The 23984-nt window shown below is 42.9% G+C and overlaps 1 protein-coding gene across 3 annotated transcripts in view; it reads right to left on the bottom strand.

Annotated features, from left to right (window-relative positions):
* Positions 1-23000, bottom strand: part of raraa (retinoic acid receptor, alpha a) — a 173923-nt gene extending 150923 nt beyond the window's left edge. For all 3 annotated transcript variants that reach the window (XM_050060885.1, XM_050060887.1, XM_050060886.1), the window contains exon 1: positions 22739-23000. The gene's annotated coding sequence lies outside the window, so the exon portion shown is untranslated. The remainder of the gene's footprint in view (positions 1-22738) is intronic.
* Between the last annotated feature and the right edge of the window lie 984 nt (positions 23001-23984).

Here is a 23984-nt window from a genome sequence, read left to right as displayed (position 1 = left end):
TTTCAACCTCCACCCCCTCTAGTGTTAGTGGTGCAAAGACAACCGCATCCCTTCCCGTATTCCTCAGAGCCTAACAACGACCAACACCACACGACACTCTGCATTTTGTTTTCCACAGTTACTCCTGTTGTTTCACTGTCCGCAAGTTCTGCTACTGGGGATAGTAAAGGCCTTTGCACACCATGTCCATATTTTTCTTCCAAGATTGTTGCATGTTTAAAAATAAATACAACCTTGTGTCAATCATATTTACACACGGAGTTTTCAAAGCAGGTTTGATTTTTGGCAATTTTTCGCATCCATTCCAATAGCCTTAAAGAGTTGTCTGACCAAGACGAAGAGTGAATAAACTGTGACGTAACCTGTGGGACACATACATCTGCAACAAAAGGGAGGAACAGGGCAATAGTTGACAGGTTGCCAACAAGAAGAAGAAGGGGAAATATATGGATGCAATGTCCTTTTTGAAATCTTCCACAACAAAGAGACTGTGACATAAGCCTATCCAGAAATGCACAACAGCAATGATGATGCTTAGAGCAGAATGCAATAATTCTTAACCTATCATTTCATAACTCAGGGAGATCGCATTGGAGATCTTTCCATTCTGTCCCGTATTGTGAATTTTCAGAACAAATAGGACAATGAAACATATCAAACTCAGTGTGCAGGGTTCTGTGCTTGACAATTTTTATCAGATGACGCACAAAAAACCCACATACACAAAAAAAATACAGCACGGTGTGCAAAGGCTTTTACTGCGAAGAACTTAAAGTGATGTTTTTGACAACTGGGGATAGCTACCGATAGCTACTAAAGGGAAATAAAGGCACTCTCCTCTTCCTATTTGGTTGCGCAATGATTGGCGCACTTCCTTTGTCTCGTAAATAGAGCCTTCACTTTCCAGGGAGATCCTACCCAGGTGCTGACAGGATTGCAAAGTGAAAGCGAGGCTTATATGGAACCAATCTAAATGCTGATGGTTTCATTATTCCATAGCCATTACACTGTGCTATCAACATTTACTTCACAGTGATAAGTTAGAGCAAAAAAAACATGTCTATTTCCACTTAAACTGAAAACAACTGGACGGAAATTACAGGATGGTGGTTTTCAAATGTTAAAAAGGCACTTTGTTGGATTCAACAGAAATGCCAAACTGAACAATCATGGTCAATAATATTTGAATAGAAAATTGCTTTGTGTCAGAAGCACTCAAAAGCAGTGAGTTTGTCCTGTCTTTCTCTTTGAGGAGAAAACAGAGACCATCTCTTTTCAGCATATCCTGGTTACAGGATCCCTCCAGGTCCCATAAAATATGGAGCTGTGGATGAGGCCCGAGTTTTCCAAAAGCATGTTCAAGAGAAACCAATGACCTTTAAAACTGTGGTCTGTTTGGGTTTATTTCACTGTACAAAGCACTTGTCACAGTCGGGAAGATTGTTTCTATTCTTCAGTTAACAAAGACAGCAGTAAGTTATATCAGGACAGAGCTTTCCTGACTGTCATAATAATGGTTGCTCTTTGGAAAGGGTCATCATACCACTACAAATAAAAATCCCCTCCTTCTAGGCCAAAGTGGCCTTGGTACCATTTTACAAGCAGCAAATGAATTTCACACTACTTTATTATCACAAGCTCTTGAGGACAGTTGAACCGTTATGACAGAGATAAATATAGCAGTCTTACAAATATAATGCATTAATCTTTACTACAAAGACTGCTTTCATTTGCACATCACAGAACTCCAACTGGCTACTGTGCAAACCTCCATTCAGTATTAATGAGGAAGAGTTTCAGTGCATGCAAATGTTGCTCACATGCATCGGCTATAGGCTCACCTTCCTGCTACATGTGCATACTTATCCTATCTGACAAAGATGGAGGGGGAAGACCAGATGCAAGAGATGCAAAGACATCACCGCCAAGTGGTGCCTATGCAGATCCTAAAATTATCTTAATTGTAGACCTATGCATTACAAACATATCATGTAATATTTGTACTGTCTAATACCACAAAAGCCATTCACAACAGGGTGTGGACACTTACACCATAAACACTTAAAATATAATGCCATGTATTAGCCCTGAAACAAACTTTGTATTCCCTTTTACGAGCAGGATAGAGGACAAATCTACAAAAAAATACACCTTAAAACATAATCTACTTTATAATCCAACAAAACATTACAACCTACAGCTGCAAAAAGCACCACAGAATTCAATTAACATTTCTTTGATAAAGTCACAAGACATCCACAAGTAGTAATTGAACTTTGCGTGTTGCTGGGTTCCTGTTTGCGCCGGCATGAATGGCATAATTACAGTGTGCCGAAAATGAATCAGCGTGAGTTTGTAGTTTAGAAAACTACACAGTGACTCAATATTTCTTCAATAGGCTTAAATATTTAATATTTATTTTATTGCAGTTCTAATAAAAGCAAATCATGTGATACATCAGCATTTGTTTACAGTTGATTTGCCTTTTAATAGGTTTCGAAATACATATAATAAAAGTAGCAGGTGTGAATTGTGGCTTTGCATCAGACCATATCTCCATTCAGTCAAAGCATGGCCCTGGCGCACTGCTTTGCATGTGACCACTGAGAGTAAAACTGTATGTGGCATTCAGCCTATTACAGTGTTTCCTATACATTGATTTATTTGTGGCGGCCTGCCACAATATCAACATTGAGTGCCACATATTGATTTTTTTTACTATTTACAATCCCATAGTCGATCAAATAAATTAATTGAAGAACACACCACTCTTCTGTTCAGTTCTGATGCCTGTCTCTGTCTGTGGTCACCACTCTGCAGCCTCACTCAGTGTCACGCCCACAGCACTATCTGATTGGTTACACGTCACGAGAATCAACACTGAAGGCTGCTGTGCCTCTGATGGAAAAAGACAACGCAGACTGGAGCTGTGTGTTGAATGCAAGATGGCAGACATGACTGAAGTTGTAATAAACATCACAATCATCCACGCTGAAGTTTCAAAAACACTCTGTTCTGCTGTTAGTAACAGTAGCTACTGGATGTAACTTCAGTTGTATCAGTGTAAGAACTGCAAGGAGAGTAAGAAAGAATGAGACGGTGCCTATGATACAGTCATTTCATACACCAGACATATATAACGCCACGTCTGCACTGGAATCATTCATGTGAGTCACCCGTCCCGTCACTGTTTGTCACTGTAAGCAGAGACTTCAGTCTGCAGTTCAGTTCATACACTCCAATGATAGACCAGAGAATTATACAGTATCGCTGGACCAGAATCTAATTCTGTTGGACACACTGTACTATATGATCCTGCAATGAAATGCTGCTTGTTACTGCGCCTGACAACACTTTAATGTGTAAGTGCTGCTCACTCAACCTGGCAATCAGCCAATCAGCTGGCCTGTGCCCAGAGCCTCAATGACTCATCATTCACTTCCTGTCTTATTACACGCCCTCACTTCCTGTTTGTGGATCTGATTGGTGTGTCATTACTGGTCCACTACAGCAAGAACAGCCTAATTTAGATAAAAGGAGCAGGTAGGATAAAATGAGGACAGAGTTTGTGCACGTGCACGTATGGTGTGTGTGTGTGTGTAAAAGTGTGTGTGTGGAGGTATGCTTGTGCAAGCCTGCAGCCTGTACACTGATGAGAGTGGACAGGAGTAGCCTGGGGTAATCACGTCTTTAGCCTTGCTGATGGCTGAAAGCAACTCATTGCAGACACTCCCCTTTCTCTCTCAAACACACACACACACACACACACATATACACGCGCGCACAGAGGGAGAGGAAGGGGCCCTCACTGCTGGAGCCCTGCCAGACAAGTCCATCTGCTTTTAAAATGGAACCCAATTTACCACACCTAGAAGGCCTCGACTGTTCAGGGACCCTCAGCATCACCAAGCAGAGAGCCTGGAACTGTAATACAGCGGGGTCACCTGATCCTCGATGTACGGCCTTGCACCGGCACCTAGGACTGGGATTTGGGTTGCTCAAGTGCTGGTGGTTAAAAAGGTTTGATGGGAGGCAGTCCATCTCTCAAGTAAAATCATTCATCGGCCTTGCGACATTCACTTACTCGTTGTGACAGCAGCACCCCAACACCACCGCTCAGTACAAATGTGTAAAGGAAACTGATTGCGGGTACAACCGGCAGTCTCCAAGTGCAAGCATACTTGGGAATGGCAGCCCTGCGGCAAGAGTCATGAGCTCACATTAAAACAGACACAATGTGTTGTTTTAACTCGCTTGCTTCTATAAAATTCCACCGGCCGCGTGCGCACACACACACATACACACTCACACAATATAAACCCCTCTCCTCGAATCTCCGACTCTCAGCGGTGGAAACCCCCTTCAGTCACACATAGATCACATAACCTCTCTTGACATCGGAGGACAGCACTCCCAATGGAAAGATGCAGATTCACACACGCTGAGTGCCGGCCAAGGCTCCAGACTGCCATTGTCCTTCAGAGTCATCCAAACAAAACAATGAAGAGGGTCACGCAAGGCCCCCTGTGGAATGGTAAATAACCGGAGAGAGTGAGAGGGAGAGTTGGAGAGGAAGAGACACAGAGAGAGAGAGGAAGTGAGGGAGAGACTGAGAGAGACAAATCCACTGACAGCGACAGTGTTATATGGAACACCGAGTGCAAAATATGATCATCTGGGGGCAGGTGAATTCCACTAATGTTCAATCATTCAAGAAGAATCTGACACTGCTTGGATGGAAAATATGTCAGCTCCATGATGTACAGAGCAAAAACACCCATGTAAAGAAAGAATGTAAATTATCTCACCACTAGGTGCGAGGAGTTATAGTTACTATAACACATGGTGAAAACAAATCCATTCAACTTGGAGTTTTATGACAATATTTTATGCTCTGTAGAATAACAGAACTTTACATCTCAGTGCAGGAGACAGCTTTATGTGTACAAGCATCTAGGTGAGCACTGATTTCAGCAAAGACACGCACAGGCAGAAAAATCCAAATGCTATCAAAGGCTCAGATTGTGGTGATGTTAATCATTCATTAGTGCTGAGTGACCCTTATTATAAAACCATCTTTGTTGTCATTATTCATCGGGCATAAAATGCTAGCCTGTTAATTCAGACTCAGGATGTTGACAATAGGCGGCCTACAAAGGGCTTGGAAGCCACAGTCCCCCTCCCAATTGGTCTTTCATATGCTAATGAGGGAACTGTTTTGGGTTTACTGGCCTGGTTGGAAATGATTTAGGGTGACACCGGTGCTCTGAGCCTTTATGTTTAGGCTGGCCGCGGGGGCTCATATATCACCCTGATCATTAATCAATTAGCGTCTCCGAGCCACCTGTCGGACACATCGGCGCACAAAACATTCCTGCCCTTGGGCAGTTGCTAGACGATGATCATCAGTAGCACCACTATTACCTTCCAACCCCTCAGCACAACGCCCCCTCCTCCGCTTTATGGTAATATCCTGATGGATTACATAATCACACCCAAACACTGCCCGCAACGAAAAGGGCTCCACTCCAAGAGAAGCAAATCTGAGTGTAAACCGCCATGGTGGTTTTCTTTTTTTAAATGGGTCTCCCCCCCTCCTAACTCAATTGAACAGCAAGTTTTTTTTAACAAGCATTTGCCCTCCGCTGTCACAAACAGAAAAGACGAGGCAGAGAGGAATTGATGCCGACCTTGAAGGAGAATCAATAAGCTGACGGCTATTCAAAAGTGCTGAATGCACACCAACGCTGCGTCCTCCATTGTTTTAAATGCAACTGCCTCCAGTGGGATATTGATGGTTGTTTAGTATTGATGACGTGTCACAGTAGCCAAATACATGTGAGATGGAAAGGTCCAAACTATCAGGGTGTTAGTGACATTAGGGCGAGTCCAGAAAAGTGATTTTGTTTAGACTGGATGAACTTACTGCTGACTTGCAGTAAGTCAACTAGAAACTAGATGGCTAAAACAAACACAAAGTGGCTTTCTGACTGACTGTTCATTCATTACACATTCATCTTCAATCACAAACGCCCTTAATTTAAGTTTCTGTAAACTTCCAGTTTCTGGAAAACTGAATGACAGATAGAGAGGGAGAGACAGAGAGGTGGGGAAAAAAAGTTGTGTTCCATTTTTCATGGTCTGGATTGCTTGAAAACTCCATCGGGCTTTGTGATCTCGTGAAGCCACATGAGACAGAGTGCAGTGGGAGCAATGGTGATTAAAGAATTCCTCAAAGATTTCTGTTAAACAACTGTCCTCTGCCCAGCCGAATAAATAGGCCTGTCACGGTTACTGCTTTTGGACGATGTTTTGTCGCAGAAATAATTGCGTTAAAGGATATTATTGCCATTTTGAGAGCATTTTATGCCTCTAATATAAGGATAACATATTAGCATAACAATGCAAATACCATTCAGAGAGCAATGACCTTTCAAATATTAAGAATAACCAGACATCGAAATTGGAATATGAAAAATTGAACATATATGCAAGAACGTACATATAAAAAGATGGTATTTTTTTAGGAGTAGCCCAGAATTACTCAGTTTGAGACTTAATACAAGATGTGCTCAGCAAAAACAAAACCAAGTGATGCCTTTCACGACTAACAGACGAGCTAAGCCACACTCCAGCCTATGTGCTGTAGTCGGCTCCCGAAGATGGACGGCATGGGAGCCAGGTGGTTTGCTTGTGATTTACGGAGTGAAGGGTGAAGTTGTTGGAGTGTAAAACTACAAGCAACAGACTTTCTGAGAAGTTGCTAGGAGTTGGAAAGCTCATGGCAGTCAGGACTGTGCACCTTCCACTCCAAAAGTGCAGCTGCAGGCTACCGGTGAGGTACACTGTGTCATCTTTGAAGTGTTGTTTTATTTTTCTGTAAACTTGCACAAGAAGGTGAGGGTGGAGAGAAAAAAAATTGCTGTGCCCCAGTCTTAGAATGGTTGGGGAAACCATGCTGTTTATTCTGGCATCATGTTTGCTAAAATGTTGGTGACATTGTTATGTAAGCAAACATTAATGTGAACACAATGGGTAATATTGAGGTCAGCAAAATGATCGAGGTAGCATCCATAAATTGTACAATAAGTCGATGATGTAATTGTTGTGACAGGCCTAGCCACAAATACTGTTTCTTCTGGAGATTTGTATGTAAATTTGAACTCTTATGCAAAGGCCCTCGCTGCCACTAGACAATCTCTTTTTCACAGCCTGGCTTCCCCGACAATACCCAAACTCCCACCGCCCTCCCATCCAACCCCCCAAAAGCCTTCACATTTTTCACACTTTTTTGTTATTTGGAACTAATTCTTAAAAGCAGCTGAAGAGATAAGTGGCACTAAAATTAGAGCCTAATCCGCCAACCCTCAATATGGGGACATGGAGAAAGTAGATTTGTCAAGCCTTGATTTAGCAGTATTCTCTCATTATAAAAGTAGCACTCTTCACGCAGCTTAGCAATACGAAATGGCTCAATCAGTCTCATGTGGAACATTTAACGGGGAAGTTGGGGGGAGGATGGAGCGAAGGCCTATTTGTGAACCCGGAAAACTTGGCATCGCGCTGGTGCCATTATTGTGTTGCCAGCATTGTTATTCCTACCTGTGCTGCACTCTTCAACTCTGAGGGTTCCCCATTGTAAATGACATTCGCCATACACTTCTAAAGGCTCCAAACACAGGAGTTGTTTCACTGGGGGATTGTAGAAAATCTGGGCCACTGTGTTTGGGTGTGTAAAGTGTGTAACACTGGGCTGGGCACTGGAGACTGGGAGTTGTTGTTTTTTTTTTTCTCGCTCTCTTTCGTCTTTTAAATCCAACCAGCTCAGGCAAGGAGCCAGCTACCGACATTATCAGGTGGATTTTCAAAAGAACAAAAGCTCCTCTGCGATTCTTTACACTGCCAGTGGAGAAAAAAAGCAGCCGAACAGAAACCTCATCCAGCATAGATACTCAGTGTGTGTGTGTGTGTGTGTGTGTGTGTGTGTGTGTGTGTGTGTGTGTGTGTGTGTGTGCATTCACATTTATAGCCCCCTGTCCTTGATATTTCAACCAAATTCATTTCTTCCAGGAGATTATTTTCCTGATAATCTCACACTTTCTTCTATTTACTTATCTCTTCAGTAAGGTCCTAAAAACCCGCTGTGATATTAGAAGTGCAAAGGTCAAAACTAAAGCCGAGAACACGGAGAGTAAAGCATATCTGTTCTGGCTCACTGTATCTAATCACATTCACAACATAAATGTATCTCAGAGGCCACAAGGCCAAATAACAGATACTTTTGGAAAGATAAATCTGGAAGCGGAAAGAATCTCACACTTGACTGCAAACAAGTAAAGTGCATAGTTGTGTTGCCTGGTATCTGCTAGTGGACAAGCAGTGTTGAAGCGAAAAAACTACTGCCTGTGCAAGATAAAGGCTATCCACAGGGTACAGAGGCAGAGAGAAGACAGCAGGAAGGAGGAGGGTGATGGGCAACGGGGCAGAGGCTTGACCTCTGGGGGTCAATAGGTGATTAGTAACATTTATCATACCTATAAGAGCTGCTAAATGAGAAGCCAGGCAGCCTCTCTCTGAAGAATTCAGCCGCATTGCTGTGTCAAAGCCCAAATGAAGGCTGGGCCCACTACTGGCAACCAGATGCCCTGTGTTTATGACAAAGACAAATATTGGAATCCCTAAGTGGAAAAACATGCCATGCTGGCACACGGCAGCGGCAGTAAAACGTTACATCATTTTGACGATTTAATGAGCACGGCCTGGATCGGATCAGAAGTTTAAATACCTGCCAATGCCAATATAAAAGCTTGTATTTCATGCTTCATGAGAGAGGCTAAAAAATAAGTTTCATTCGATAGGAAAACAATGGTTGGAGGATGAAGGGGCTGCGGTTGTGGTTGAGGGGGAGGCAAGCAGCGCTGATGAAAGCCATGCAAGGTATCTGAACGCAGGGAATCCATGGAGCCACAGCTCAGTCACACTGACATTCACATGGAGGAAACGACAAAGAAGCAATTGAGTTGCGGGGACCAGATTTGGCACGGACATATCATAAAACAGCCCACCCCCAGGGGACTGCCCCGACAGTTGCTGGAGAAGCACGGCAGCCCTGCATTGTTTGGGAGCTCTGGACAAGTGGACCAGAGTTCGAGTGGGTATCGTGGGCCAGAGGCCAACCAAGAATGAACACACGCTGTTGTGCAGAAGGACAAATAGACCATACTCACGCAAGACATCCATCAAAGAGGAGATGACAACCAATTTCACATATTAAACAAACACAGCCTTCTTGTAGCCATTTCATAACTTGTGCATGGGCAGAAAATCTACAAAGACTCTAAAAGAAGTGAAATGCAGAAACAAAACACAAATTATAGATGGTATCCCATTTTCACATCCCACACCTCCAACGCATGAAGATTAACTCCTTTCAGTTACAGAACAAAAGCTCCGGAGCACTTTCTCCAAAGCACTCAAGCGTTTGGACAATCCAGATCCAGTGAAAGGTTATTACCAGGCGCTTGTACGTTAGGTGTCTGCATCAACCTATTTTTGTAACTTTCTGAAATTTACAATCTGACAATCTGAGGTGCTGCTGCAGCGTCATCCCACACTGGTTAGTGTGCACTGAAAAAATTGATAAGGGATGTTGTCCGATGCAACAACCGAAGGCAGGAATCCATGAAGAAGATAGGAGGAATAGAATAGAGTAGGGGCTGAGCATAATCCAGGGAAATATCCACAAAAACAACTTCAAGCTGAACTGACAACAATTTAAATCTGCAGCGTCGCAGCATGCCCAAATACAGAGAGGTATACAAAGACTATAATAGCAACACACAAAAGGATACTCATTATTTTCTATATTTAAGATTCAGGTGTGAGCAAATGTGAATGCACCAACTTTCATGGATTAGGGCTGCAACTACTGACTATAATTATTTTCTATTATTCTGTTCATTGTTTTCTCGATTAATAAGTTAGCTGTTTGGCCTATAAAATGTCAGAAAATGGTGAAAAATGTCAATCAGTGTCTCCCAACACCCAAGATAACATCCACAAATGTCTTGTTTTGTCCACAAGCCAAAAAAGTAGAGGCACCAGAAAATATTCAACTAATCTAATTGACAACTAATCGATCTATTGATTTGGTGCAGTTTTTAATAGATTTACATCTAAAACAGCTTGATATTGTTCTCAGTGCTAAGATGATAAAACAACACACACCGGCTGTCAATTTGTCACCTAACAAACAGATGACCTGTGATGTAACTGGTTAACAATAAAACCAATAATTTCACACTTCAGGTACTGCGGTAATGTTCAGGAAGAGGCCTAAATCAAAAGGCAAGAGAGCAGCCTTTTCACATGTGCAAAGGTGTAACAATGGGCAGAGGTCCAAATGGTCTGCAAACAGTTTTCTCCTCATTTTTCACATTCCTACTTCCACCACTGTCTGTGTTCACTGCCGAACCAAACCACACACCTCTGTATTGGAAGTGCTAGAGGGACAGTGTGAGAGCAAGAGACAGAAGGAGAGCGATCGAAATCGGCATCAAAGCCCGAACAGAATCTTCACAGCCAGTATTTTAAATTGTTAAAGCTGAGGCAGAAAAGCAGGTGTTACTTATAACATTAAGGATGACTCAGTTCAATTCAAGCATCACAGTCAAGCCACACCAGTGAGCTATCATGCACAATACTACGCTCTGGAAGTGGCCACTTTAATGTTATAATTACAACTGCGCTTTTCCTGCTATGATGTGTCAATATATCTGCAGTGAAAAAAGGTCAATATCAGCCAGGACAGATTTGCATTGATAGATTCACTCTTCTTACACCTCTACTTAAAGAGACCCCCGGCACAATAGCTCATTTTCTGCAGCCACTTTATTGATCTCATATACCAATGATTACTTCCGCTTTCTAAATATATTGCCAGGGTGTGACAGATGTGTTAGTGTAAATACAACATGCTTGTTAAGGCTATACAGTAATTAATTTCTATACATGCTGCCTTCCACAGAAAAATAACCTGAGTCGTCTTCAATATCTGTTTATGAAGTTGAAAAATGATGCAATATTTGAGTAGTCCTTGATTGTGGGAAATAGCCCTCTGTTGATGTAGAAGAACAGTGTTTGCTGCAGGGTCTTGTGTTAGCTACTAGAAATGTGTCACAAGGAAGCTGCATGAACAACCTAAGATAAGATAATCAAGAGTATTGAGGAGTTGTGAAAAGACCCAAGTTTCAACTCCTCAATACTCTTGATTGTGTGCATCAAATTCTTGTTTTTTTTCCAAGCTAGGGTTTCCACCCAAACTATGTTTGGTGTTACATAATATTCACAAACTAATAACAACAATTCAAATTAGAGAAAATCCGGAATACACACATAGGTTTGTATTGATGGAGAGGTCTTCCAACATGATAGCCACATGTAGCCTCATCCATTTTGTCTTTAGTTTTTTTGTGGAAATAAAAAACATAGTTTGTGGCTGTAGCAAGCTTAAAGTAGGTGTGTTCCAGGCTGATCTGCAGGATGGGGATTGGGGCCATCAAGGCATTTTTTAATGGATTATACAAAGCGCAATCTCTTTCTGATCGTTTGTTTGTCAAAATCCAATGTGCTCCTTTAAACAATAGAACCTGTTCCTTAACAGCCAGCAAAGCGTTGTCAACTGCAAGGCAGTGTTAACGAATAAACAGTAGCCAGTAGTTCCAATTAATGTTTTCCAAACAGACGGACAGCGCTAGCAAGCAAAACCAGTTGTTTTGCCTCTATTTCAGTGTCAGCTTGCAGGTAGAAAACACCTCTGATGTGCTGAATTTGAACTTCAGTATCTTCATTCATACTGTGAATGAGGAGTAAATGTCTCCACCTATGTCCGAATCTACCTGGTACATAAGATACACACATTTTCCTCTGTGGCTACCAAACAAAACAACAAGGCCACAAACTATCATGTAAACTATCAAAAGAAAGCATTGGGGCTGCCCTCTGAAAGTCGGAGATTTGAATCATCGGTCGGAGACCCCTCAGTCGACTAAGATTGCTTCAGATCAAGCTTTTTTTGTTTTGCTAGTGTACTTCTGGGGATGTTTTGGTCCTGGGATTTTGCTGTGGAGTGCTCTTGACTTTCATGCTACTCTTTGGTGCAGACAGCTGCAGACACAATGCAGTGGCACAGAGGAGGAGAAACTTTCCACCATAAGGTTCTGAGACTTTAACTTCTCTCTTCTGCTTAGAAGTGATGAATTTACAGCTCACAGCAACTTAATACAACATAGTCTCTGGTTTTTCTTTAATATCTAGTGTCGACATAAAATGTTGTTGCACATTTCCGATCCCTCGTTAGTGCGGTTAGCTTGTTTACCATGTTACATGAATGCCACTGTCGCACCGAATCAACAAATATTCGTAATTGAACAGCCAGATCTGATTCGACTGACATAATTCTGAGTCAGGTACAACATCACTTATTATGTAGGAAAAGACATCCCTAAGAATAACTGTGGACAAAAGAAAAACAGCCAAATTGAGAATTGGCAATGAGCACCAAGTCGAGTAGGCAGTGACTAAGAAAACTAGGAATGGCTGATGTGTACAAATGAGAGGTTCTGCAGAAATCACCCTGGAACACGAAGCAGAGCGGCGCAGAGAAGCCTCCTGGAACACAGTCAACACATTTCACACACGCAGGGCCTGGAAACAACACGCTTGGGGCTTCCACCTTCATTTAGATGAAAATGGACCTCCTCGAGAGGAAATAAAGCCATTTTTAACTCCCCCTCTCACTACGAGTCGGCCTCCCATAATGTGCCCAGTCAATGGACTGTGGGTTTATTCAACTGCAGGCAGCCCACAGCACAGCCATAAATAATGTAGGGCAGCTCACATGAAACCCTAATCACCATTGTGCTGTCACCCAACAGAGAAGATTGCTTGTTTAATTTACTGCGCCGCATCTGTCTCAGTTCTGCCCAATTTAGTTCCACAATTTCAATGGGCAAGTACTCCAGGTATTTATCAATATGCTTTTCATCCAATGCCATGAATCAATACGAAGGCAATGTTCATGTGTCTGTGTGAGTGTGTGTTTGTGTGTGCACATGTGTGAGTGCATGTGTTTTGGGTGATGGCGCGCATGTGTGCCACAAACAACATACAAGAAAGCTGCAGCTTGTGAAACAACAAAGGCCATCAACACTCAATAACCAGAGAATCATTATTGGCCCTATACAACGCACTTCATTACATTACTATTCCATTAGCATGCAGACATTTGCATATTCCAGTCACCTCTTTACAGAGGCTGTTGATCATAAATGGCAGCCATATGCTGCCTGGTGTGCCATATTACAGAATTATTACTGCGACACAAAAAGCCAAGAAAAATGGAAATTATGTTGACACAAAATGAAGCACAAAACCAATCAAAGGATCCGCCGTTATTGATGGTGTCTCACAGTCTCGCTGACTGAATGGGTATCATTTACATACACAAGATATGCTTCCTCACTGACGAACATCTGCAGGCTGAGACTGAGCTCACAGGGCGCATTTTTGAGATGCTTTCCTGACACATACATGTACTGCACATGCATTTTATGTATGTGTATACTACCAAAACAACAATGTATTTAGCTTTCATAGGAACAAAACATGGATGATTAATTACTGCTTTATAAACGCACACAAAGGTTAATATAATTAGCCCGTAATTGCCTTTTGCTGCACTGTTTGTGTGGGTAATTTTGGCTTGATGTCCACTCCTCCAGCTGCAAACACAAAAATCCTGTCCTCCAACAGGCTCTGTGCTGCAACATCTCAGCATGACAGATATCTGGTGCGATGGCTCTTCTGCACTGTGATGACAGCCCATGGAGACAGAATAAGTAGCAGAGGCGCACTAGCTACACAGACTCGGCGGGCACAAGCCAAGGCAGCAGAGCAGCATGATAACGATGCTATGAGCTGAGCCACTTACAACCCGGCTAGCTGTTCGAGCTAGCAGCAGCAACAGTGGTATCATCTTTGTTCAGGACCATTATCTCTCCACCGTAGTGTTTACTTCACACTGATAAATGTGGCCTAGCAAGTCAAGCTAATGTGCAAGCAGCTGCAGCCGAAGCAGCTGGGTAACACACTGTCAACTGCCACATACGCCCACACAGGAGGCACAATAGAGGGGATTTGTTCCACTGAAATCAGTGTTAAGATGCTTTGGTTTGTGTAGTGCTTTGAAACTGGACATGGTCGCTGCACAGGAGTCTCACATGTAATGTTCCCTGTAGCGGACTGGGAATGACACAGGGGCTGTCAAGCGTCTTAATCAGGAAGATGAGATTTGGTCCAGCTGATGAGTAAGTGTTGATAGTGTTGATATCAAGTCATGTTTACTAGTAAAATACCAACCATTCAGGTTGCAGCTTCTCATATGTGAATATTTTCAGCTTTTTATCATAGTAAACTGAACTGGTCGGAAACAAAACAAGGCATTTGAAGATGTCACCTTGGACTCTGGGAAACTAGGACGGACATTTCCACTGTTTAATGGCATTTTATGAACTAAACAAGTGGACTCATTGGAAAAATAATCAGCAGATTCATCGATACTGAAAATAATAACTGCAGCCCGCTATGGGAAGGTGGGTTCTGAGGGTGAGGCTAAACTTGGGGAGAAATCTGTGGTAGGAGGAGCTAACCAATAGCGTGGACAGGTTGAACAGGCTGGAAAAGACCATGATCGTTGTTTCGGAGCAGATTTTTAGTTCCATAGAATATCTTGGACGCGAGGGACTTCGACTGCGGGGGCATATCCATCAGGATGGAGTTTTATGGCAGCTATAGATGGAGCTACTCACATCCCCTGGGCAGACAAGTGGATGTCACGTTATGATCTGCCCAGGGGACGTGAGCGGCGTCAGCGAACAGACAACAGGATGGCCAACTAACGCTATTCAAAAGGAAATATTAGACATTTTGGCACATGCAGTCCCGAGGAAAAATGTGTCTGAGGTGATGGAGTGCACGTTCTTTGGATTAATGCAAGTATGACTCAGCAGTGTTCCTGCGTTTCTGCAAATGGAAATGTAACATTTATACGTTACTATATAAAGGACATGGTGAAACTTTACATTACTTGCGTTTTAATGATGCTGTGGTTGACGTGTTTCATTTAGGCACAAATGACACTTGGTTAGGGTTCAGAAAAGATCATATTATGGCTTAAAATACCTGCTTACGGTAGCACAATCACAGCTTGAAATGCCAGCAAAGCCTCACTCCAAAACCCCCCATTATGGGGGCACGATCGTGGCTATAAATGCCGCCGATGTATCGCTAAAAAACAACTAGTTTTGCTGTTTGTTGGTCTTGAACAGTGGTCTACAGCCAGCGACCGTCTCGCATAAGCCCATGCACATACATAGTCATGCACGCACGTTTATATTATGCAGCACTTCTTTGTGAAAATATGTTTCCATGCGCATGTTGCAGCCATAATCTGAAGGCATCTAGTGTGACGAGTCTAAACTTTTTGTCTATTTGGATATCTGGCACCTCAACAATGTTTTTACCATATTTGACAGTCTAATTTTCAAATTACCTAAAAAAAAAGAGTAAGACTGAAATTATACCGATGTCAACGAAGTAAATATGAAAATGGAAGGTTTTGTCCATTTTTGGAAAACCACCCAAAAATCACTACAATGTCATAACTGACTGCAGACACACACTTGGCACAGAGCAGCACTGGTATTATAAAAGAGCGCTTAAGGACAGATTGGCTGGTCAGACATCTGTGTAAGTGACACCAGCTATCTGGCTAGCTGTCTGACTCATGGCAGCAGAGGGTTAACTTGGCAGCTCAGCTGTACAGTGCAGCTCTAAAAGGAATATTAACAGCATGTCCCTCAGTGCAGACTGAGAGAGAGAAACAGGAAAAAGGAGGACGGAGAGAAAAGGAGAGATGGAGAAAAGGCAAGGAGCAAAAAGGGGTGGGTGTGCGAATCCAATTTCCAATGACAGTGCGCTCAGGATCACTGTTTCAGTGAAAGAACATATCATCTGTCAAAGTTAATGGCAGTGTCCTGGGGAAAATGAAGGAAAATAGAATGGAGACCATTCATTAAGAAGGTGGGGGATGGGGGTGTGTCGAAGCCACCGGTCTGCTTCAGTGTCTCTCCGGGAAAATAAATATATACACAAGCCATTATTTGTGCATTTACGAGGTGGCAGTGCAGCCACGATCAAGGGCTGGTTCTCATGCTACAGAGATAATATTAGCGCAGATGCCTAAAGAGGAATCTCTGGGCTCGAGCACAGAGCTATCACTGGGAATGAAGAGGTCGGCCTGGCTGCCTGGTAGGACGGCTGGCAGGCTAGCTAACAGGCCCGGCCAGCCTGTCTCTCACTCAGAGCTGTGGATGTACTCAGTGGAAGCAATTGATACCATTGTTTTATGGAGAGGAGGGTGGAGGGGGATTAAGGACCAACAATAGGGCTCTTTCACTGGAAATGTCAGCCGTCACGCCGGGGGACTGTCCGACTGGGCAGAGACACTTTTGTAAAAAGCCAAGGTACAAAATGAGTGTGGAAAATAGTATGAAACCCTGTGACGAGGGCAATGAAACAGTGTGACGTGGGCCAGAACATTCCCGTGCCAAATGGTAGAAATGCAATCTCAAACATGGGACAACAGGCTCTGGGAAACTTTACAATGCCGATCATGTGAGATCATGTAAAACAGAAAACACGAGGCTTTCAACTGATTGTTGTGTTGCGTCTTTTGCGTCTGAGCAACCACTGTACGATTTGAGCCCATTTCTGACGTGGTTTTTGAGCTGTACAAGTCATATTAGAGTCGAACCGAATCATTTGCAGTGCAGTGTACGGGTGGAGCCAGGACCAATCATAACACGATCAACTGCTCCCCACAGGCTGCCGTACATTCCGATGAATCTCTGGCATGTTGGAAATTTTGGTCAAACGTTGTCAGGCTCTCAGTCAGTTGAAGCAAAGCCACACGTTGATTCCCCAAGGTCAGTGCCTATTTTCTCACTCAATCAATTGTACAGTGTAGCCGATACCCAGCTGGTTTGCTGGTGCTGCTAGCTAACTTGCTTACTTCTGTGTGTGTGTGTGTGTGTGTGTGTGTGTGTGTGTGTGTGTGTGTGTGTGTGTGTGTGTAAACAGACAGAGAGACAAAGAGAAGCAGGCACAGAGAGAGAGAGAGTTTATCAAACCTTGGACTGACCCAGTGTTGGGATGTCTGTCCTAACATTATCATAAACCGTACCTACACCAGGCCCCCAGGAAGTGTGCCGGGCTTTGAAGCCAATTTTCATAGTGGCCAAAAAGTGTAATTACACCGTCACCTGATGCCCTGTGGCCCAAAAATACTTTTTCCCATTGATTTGCATGGCAAAAGAGGCATCTATAAATCAGTGGACGTATTTTTTAGTGTTATTAACTCCGCAAAATGACTCGTTTCACTATCAATATATGACAAAGTCGGTCCAATAACATTTGGAAAGTCTAGAAGAGCTGCACGATTCAATCACTTTATCCCCATTCAAGTTAGTACAGCACTTAACTAGAAGTAGCCAGCTCGGCTTGCTCTATGGGCCCAATGATGTGGAGGCAGTGCCAATCATCTGGGTAATTGTATACGCCGAGTTTTTTGGCTTCATGCACCACTGAGCAACTTTCATAGGAATGAACAGAGCCCCACCTTTAACACTGTGTCCAGTTCTCTTTACAAATCCGAGACCTCTGCTAGCAAACAAACTTCTTCCTGCCTGCAGACCCAGAGCGCTCAAATTCCTATTTTTTTTATTGAAAATTGTCAATAAAGAAAATACGTATTCTTGAAAAACGAATTCACATATACATAGGATAATACTACAGACATTCATGTTATCTTACATTGTAATGTTTGCTGTGACAGCAGATACTGTATTCGGTCATCTCGACAACATTGACTCACATCGATGATGACAGATCATGTTCAACTGTCCAGCGAACGCGCTGTGTTGAAAATATTTTCACTGGCGGCCACCATTTTCTTACCGTATATGTCATATATCTCGCACAAGACAAGATACCATTTTGTTCATTGTCTCAATCAGTGAAAAGTAAACATAAATCCTCTTCTCAGACAGACAGATATATTATAGATATTTCCCAAAATATTGAACTACTACATTTATACAGTAGCTTATTTAAGTTATTCATGGATTATTATATTATTTTTATGGGATTATCAAATATTACAATCATATATCACATCTGATTTACTTGACACTGAGGTAGATGATTTTGGTGGTCTCTATAATCAACTCAAGATGTGACGTACTGTGCACAGACTGTACATAAAGATACATATTCAGTCTATGGATTTTGTAAATAAAGTTTTCATATTTTGGATTTTATTTGGCTAATTTTCAGATACATTTTCAACATACATGAATATAACCATAATTACAACCATATAACATCAAACCATATCACTCAAATGACCACCTGTGGGTCACTGAACAACATTTCTAAAACAAGCTCAAATTGTACAGTGTATTCCCAACGTTAAAGACCTGTTTGTCTTTGAACAAGCAGTACAACTCTGCATATAAATGTGCCAATGATTTCAAGGTCTACCAAAACAAGCAGTAGCTTGAAACACATTCCAAATCAATAACCAGGATAATAGGTTATATGGGTCTTTAGCTCAGCCTCATTAGGAAAAAGAGACAAACGTGGCCTGATTCTTCAGGCAAATTAACATAGTGAGGAACCTAAAATATCACAACCGATGATCCATTCTGGGATGTTTTATCATGAGACTATACAACAGAGAGATACAAAGTTCTCTCTCTGAGTGCTTTGATAACCCCACTGGCCTTGGACCTCTTTGAAAATCTCACCCTGAAGGTTTGAGGTGAATACAAAGAGCAAGTTGAAGTGAGGTGCCCTGCCGCTTTAAGGCTGGGATGAAACCGAGTTATTCTACCACTCTGACCTAATTGCTCTCTCGCTCTCCTGACATGAACACTGGGAGCTGTGCACTCTGACACGTAAAGATTATTTAATACCATCAAAGCCATAAAAAGAGGAATAAAAGGAGGCGGTGTGAAAAAAGGGGGGCAGTTAACCCTTGTGGGGCTGGTAGGGCCGGGCAGGCCAGAGAACAGCAGCTGAAAGGGAATCAGTATGCAAAAGCGGGCCTGTCTAACTGCCGCCGGCCAATGTGAGTGGAGCTCCCATATCCCGACATCACAGCGGCTCCAGAACTCCCCCTCCAAAAAAATCCCACTCGGCTCCGGCTACACTCTCCCGGTATCGGCTCCCACCCTTCTTCTCTCCTGCTTTTCCCACACTCGCCCCAGTCCCTAAGGCAATGACTACGTCATTGGGCACCACTGCCAAACCACTGTAATATCCCAATTTATTTCTACTTATTCTGACAGAGTCGGGGCCTGTTTCATTTAGGTCAAGGCTGGTTTTATTAGCGTAAAGCTACACTGCTTGGTTCCACTGCACTCCATTTGTAGAAGTAACTGTTTCTTTTATTAGGCCAAGGCCTGCTGACGAACTATTGGCAACAATAATAAATTGGTAAACCAACACATGTACACATCAAAACAAAGTCTAAAAAGCTAGCCCACTGGTTTTTCCTATTTGCAGTGACTGAAACTCTAATTCTGCAGTGTGGTTTTTCACTTTAAGTACTTCCTACTCCAGAAAGAGAGCTACTAGCAGTCAAAATCTGACAGTGTGTGGGTGGGACGGGGTAGAGGTGTTTACCGTTAGGCAAGCACTGGGTGACATCTCCAGGGTGCCCTGCCATTGTAGAGAGCATGTCTCATCTGTCAGTGCCTGATGAGTTTGTGCTGCATGGCCTCATGAGTCAGCCCGGCTCGTCAACAACAGGGGAGCAGGCTGCTGTGGCGAGGCTGTGTGTCGACCACTACAGACCAAAGCAAACCAAACCACCTGACACACTGAGGGCTTTTTCACAGAACGCTAGGTCCAATGCCAAACGTCAGCAAGAGTATCTCTCAAATATTTCCTTTTCTCTTTTAATAGGCGAAGCCTGCTAAATCTGCATTTTCACCACCTATAAATGGTGGTTTATGTGTTTTTGTGAAGGGTGCTATCTTGTGACTGAGATCAAAAGGATTTGTTAACACTTAGAAACATCTGATAATAGTATGAGGAAGGAAAAACACTCTGCCCGCTCTCTGACTTTACATGCAATGTAAAAATAGGTCACTCAAAACTTATAAATTCAACATGCAAAGTCGAAACTAGTTTTATACCATTGCACAGACAAATGTGTTCGAAAAAAAACAGCTGAGCAGAATCAGCTGGCAGACTGAACCGCCAAACATTCTGCACACAGATGTATCTAAATGTGAACAATCTCACCAACCTTTAATAACTCATCGCTTCTCATCTAATAAAGTCATTTCTTCCACAGGTGATACGCAAAATTAAACCCATCAAATGTGACTAATAAAACTGACAGAGCTAGGAGCCACTGACTCACTACTACTGTGTTTTTACAGAACAAAGAAGGAAAAAAAATTCCCTTCCAGTGTCATTCACACTTGACTTTATAATCTGCAGAGGAAGGAAAGGGACATTGCGAGGGAGTGGGGGATGTGAGGGGGCAAAGTGAGTGTGCCACCGCCGTCACGATGATGACACATTTAGTGCCACGTGAAGCCGAGGCGTGCGAGGCCTTTGACTGGCATTGCTTACGCGAGGAGAGAACCAACTTCCCGTTGATGCTTGTCAGAGAGGGTTGACAGTATCGCATTTAAAAAAAAAAAAAAAAACACTGCCTCGTGCTGCGCAACAGAACACCACTGCATTTTGACAAACATGCACAACACTGAGCAGCTGAGGATTTTAAAGACGCACACTTAATTTCTGGGCTCTTCAGTTTTGAATATATTGTTTAAAGAATGATTTCTGCTGTATAGGAGGAGGCAGCACAAGACAAAAAACACATGACTGGAGCTGCTATCAACAAAGATTTGAGGATATAATCTCTCCAAAACTTTCCTACTATGTTATTTGAGATTTACTTTGAATGTCAACATCATACATTTTAGATAACCTCTTTGAAACAGGGCCTATATGACATGGGATTAGGTATTACAAGACAGCTAGGCAGCATCTTAAAACAGCTCTATCAAGCACCTACAGGTTATTATCAAAGTTATTATAATACCTGCCAGTTTCCAGGGCAGGTATTCAATCTTGCATTTAGCCCGAGCCTTCACAATTAAGGCAGTGGCACAACATTTAACTGTGAATCAGAGGAGGTGACAGGGTGGGAAAACCCTCAAACGCACCAAATTTCCCACTGAGTGACTCGACCTCTAATGCATCTTGCTCTGAATGTCACAGGTTGTCACAGGAAAGGGCATCTTCTTCTCCTACCAGCCCCACCCCAGTAAAAAATGTGTCTGCACTGCCATGTCTGCAGCCAGTGTTATAGATGATCGGCGAGGCATCATAAATCTGTGTCATAAAATATCATTCAACAAATCACACCCGTGCCAAATGCATAAAGCTCACAGACTTCACAGATTACTCAAATAAAAAGGGAAACATCTAGAAAGTACTTGTTAGAGCCGTAAATGGAGGGTAATGTGCAATCTGTGGTTTCACGAGACAACATTTTACAAGATAACACTGATGACTTTCTGATGCTGCAGGGTATGTAACTCAGATATTATAACACAGTCCTGACATTTAATTTGCAGAGATCCAGACACCTCAAGTTGCCACATTATCCTGACAGGGGTTAATCAGGGGTGTTAGCAAATTAGGGGCATATCTGTCAGTTTGCAGTGGGTAACTCTGAGGCTTTCAGAAGAATGCATGTGTGTTTTGGGTCATCAAGTTTGCAGCTCAGTATTAGAGCACATCAGAAGAATGCAGGCTGTGGTTGCCCCTCTGTGAGCTATGCCTGTTCATCCATTTACAGCACACCGAGGGGAGGAAGTGGGCTCCTGATATGATCGGTATTAACAGCAAAGTACACCGTGCACTCGAGCAAAGTTCACCTCAAGCCAAAGGTAGCCCACAACGAGCCAATACTGATCATATTTGGGGAGAGCAGGGTGTCTAAAAATACATTTTTCTCCACATTCCGTTGTCCTGACGCTGCAAAAACAAACAAGTGGGTACAGACGCTCAGACACACAGCACTGCATGTTTTAACTCAATTTTTGGGCACTTTTTTTTTAACAATGCAAAGCTGAATAGAGGGCAAGTCGGCTCTGTTAATTGACTCGAGGAAAGTGTCAGCGCTGAAATGTGCCCGACGTCTTTACAGGCTACATATAGGAGCAGAGGAGCGTTAGCTTTGTATGCTAGCCGCCCTAACAGACGTCGTATCCAGTGAATATAATGTCGCCCGGACACACACACAATTAGCTTTCTTGTATTTTATTTTAGTGGCCGCGAAACAGGCTACTAACTTGACACGAGTTTCGGACTCCGGTTGTTCAGTCCGTTTCTAACAATGAACGCGGTCTAGAAGAAAACCTGTCACTTTCGTGCACATTATCACCGTGGCCATGCATGACGCATTCAAAACCCTCCAGGTGAAAAGGCTAACTGTGTAATACGGTGCCCGGTTCACCTCCTGTAGAAGCTGAGACCTGGACGCATGCTGTCAAATGTTGACAAGCTGTCAATGGCAAGTGGATGGTAATACCTGGGACCTGTTGACTCCTCCTCCCGGTCCCCCCGGGCTGCTGGTGGAAGTTCAGCCGCGCAGCTGTATTTCTCCGTAGTGGTACTCTTTTTCAAAGTTTTCCGCCGACTCTCCAATCTGCGAACGGTGGCTCTCGCCGGTTCCAAGTGACGTTAAGCCCCACCGGCGAACCGTAAGGTGCGTTAAGAGACGGAGAGCCGCTTTCAAAGAGCAGGCAAGTTTGGCACGGCTTTCGCGAAGGCAACCATCGCAGTCACGTTCTCTGGCTGTGAAATCCAACACCAGCTCTGACCCCGCCCCTTTCCTTTTCTGGGGGCCAGTCTTAAAAAAGTGGATGTCCTGCTCCCTCCAGATGTGCCCAGTGCTCTGCTGACATGATGTGAGGCAACAACAAGTACAGTATTCGTTTAGTTGCGTTTTTACGTGTTTCATCCTCTCATTTTTTTCTAATAGCTTCTTTAGGCTTCACTAAAATGCACAAAACTCCCCTTTCTATTCTCTGGCAGCCAAAGACTCAGTTTCTTGTGTTGCAAAAGAACTATTTAACCTTTAATGTGAGGTTAAAGTTAATAGTGTCTCCAGTGAATGTGCGATTATGTAACTTTTATTATATTTTAAAAAGCAATGCAACCAAACACACGCTTGCAACAGAGAGCGTATCAAGCCAAAGATACTAAAATGCTCATTTTGCACGAGCCGAAAAACATGTGGAATTTTGGCAAAACAGATGGAAAATTGTTTTACTTTTGCAAGGACAATAAAGACACTGCATCCAGAATTTAATGCATTCCTTATAGAACCACTGAGATTAATATCTAGATCTAAACTATATAGTATAAAAGAGTTACACATTTCAGACTGTTGCAGGGGCGTAAATATAGTCATTACAGTTGGACTGGAGCCCATTGGGTGGGGGGTGTGTATGGCATGGAGAGAGCTAACCCTCCAATAATGTGCAAGGGTCTGCGTCCACATAGCTTTTTTCTTTAGCAGAAAAGCAGTGGCAGGGTGCTGGAGAGTGCTTCATAAAAAAGAGCACTATTTTCAGTGACTTGCTCCACATGGGTATGTTACTGTGACAACACTATTTTGACCCTAACATTAGCTAGGAAGCTAAAATAATGCTACATTAATGTTGTGTTGTGTGAATAAAACAATTTGCAGGAGTGGCCCGAATTAAGCAAGTAGCTCAATTTCGCATCATACGCTTATTTGTAAGAGTTGAAAAATCGTAACTCTAGCCACG

The sequence above is a fragment of the Epinephelus moara genome, chromosome 13 (assembly GCF_006386435.1).
Source record: "Epinephelus moara isolate mb chromosome 13, YSFRI_EMoa_1.0, whole genome shotgun sequence".
Classification (NCBI taxonomy): Eukaryota; Metazoa; Chordata; class Actinopteri; order Perciformes; family Serranidae; genus Epinephelus; species Epinephelus moara.
The sequence above is the reverse complement of the archived record's forward strand: the minus strand, read 5'-3'. Positions and strand labels throughout refer to the sequence as shown.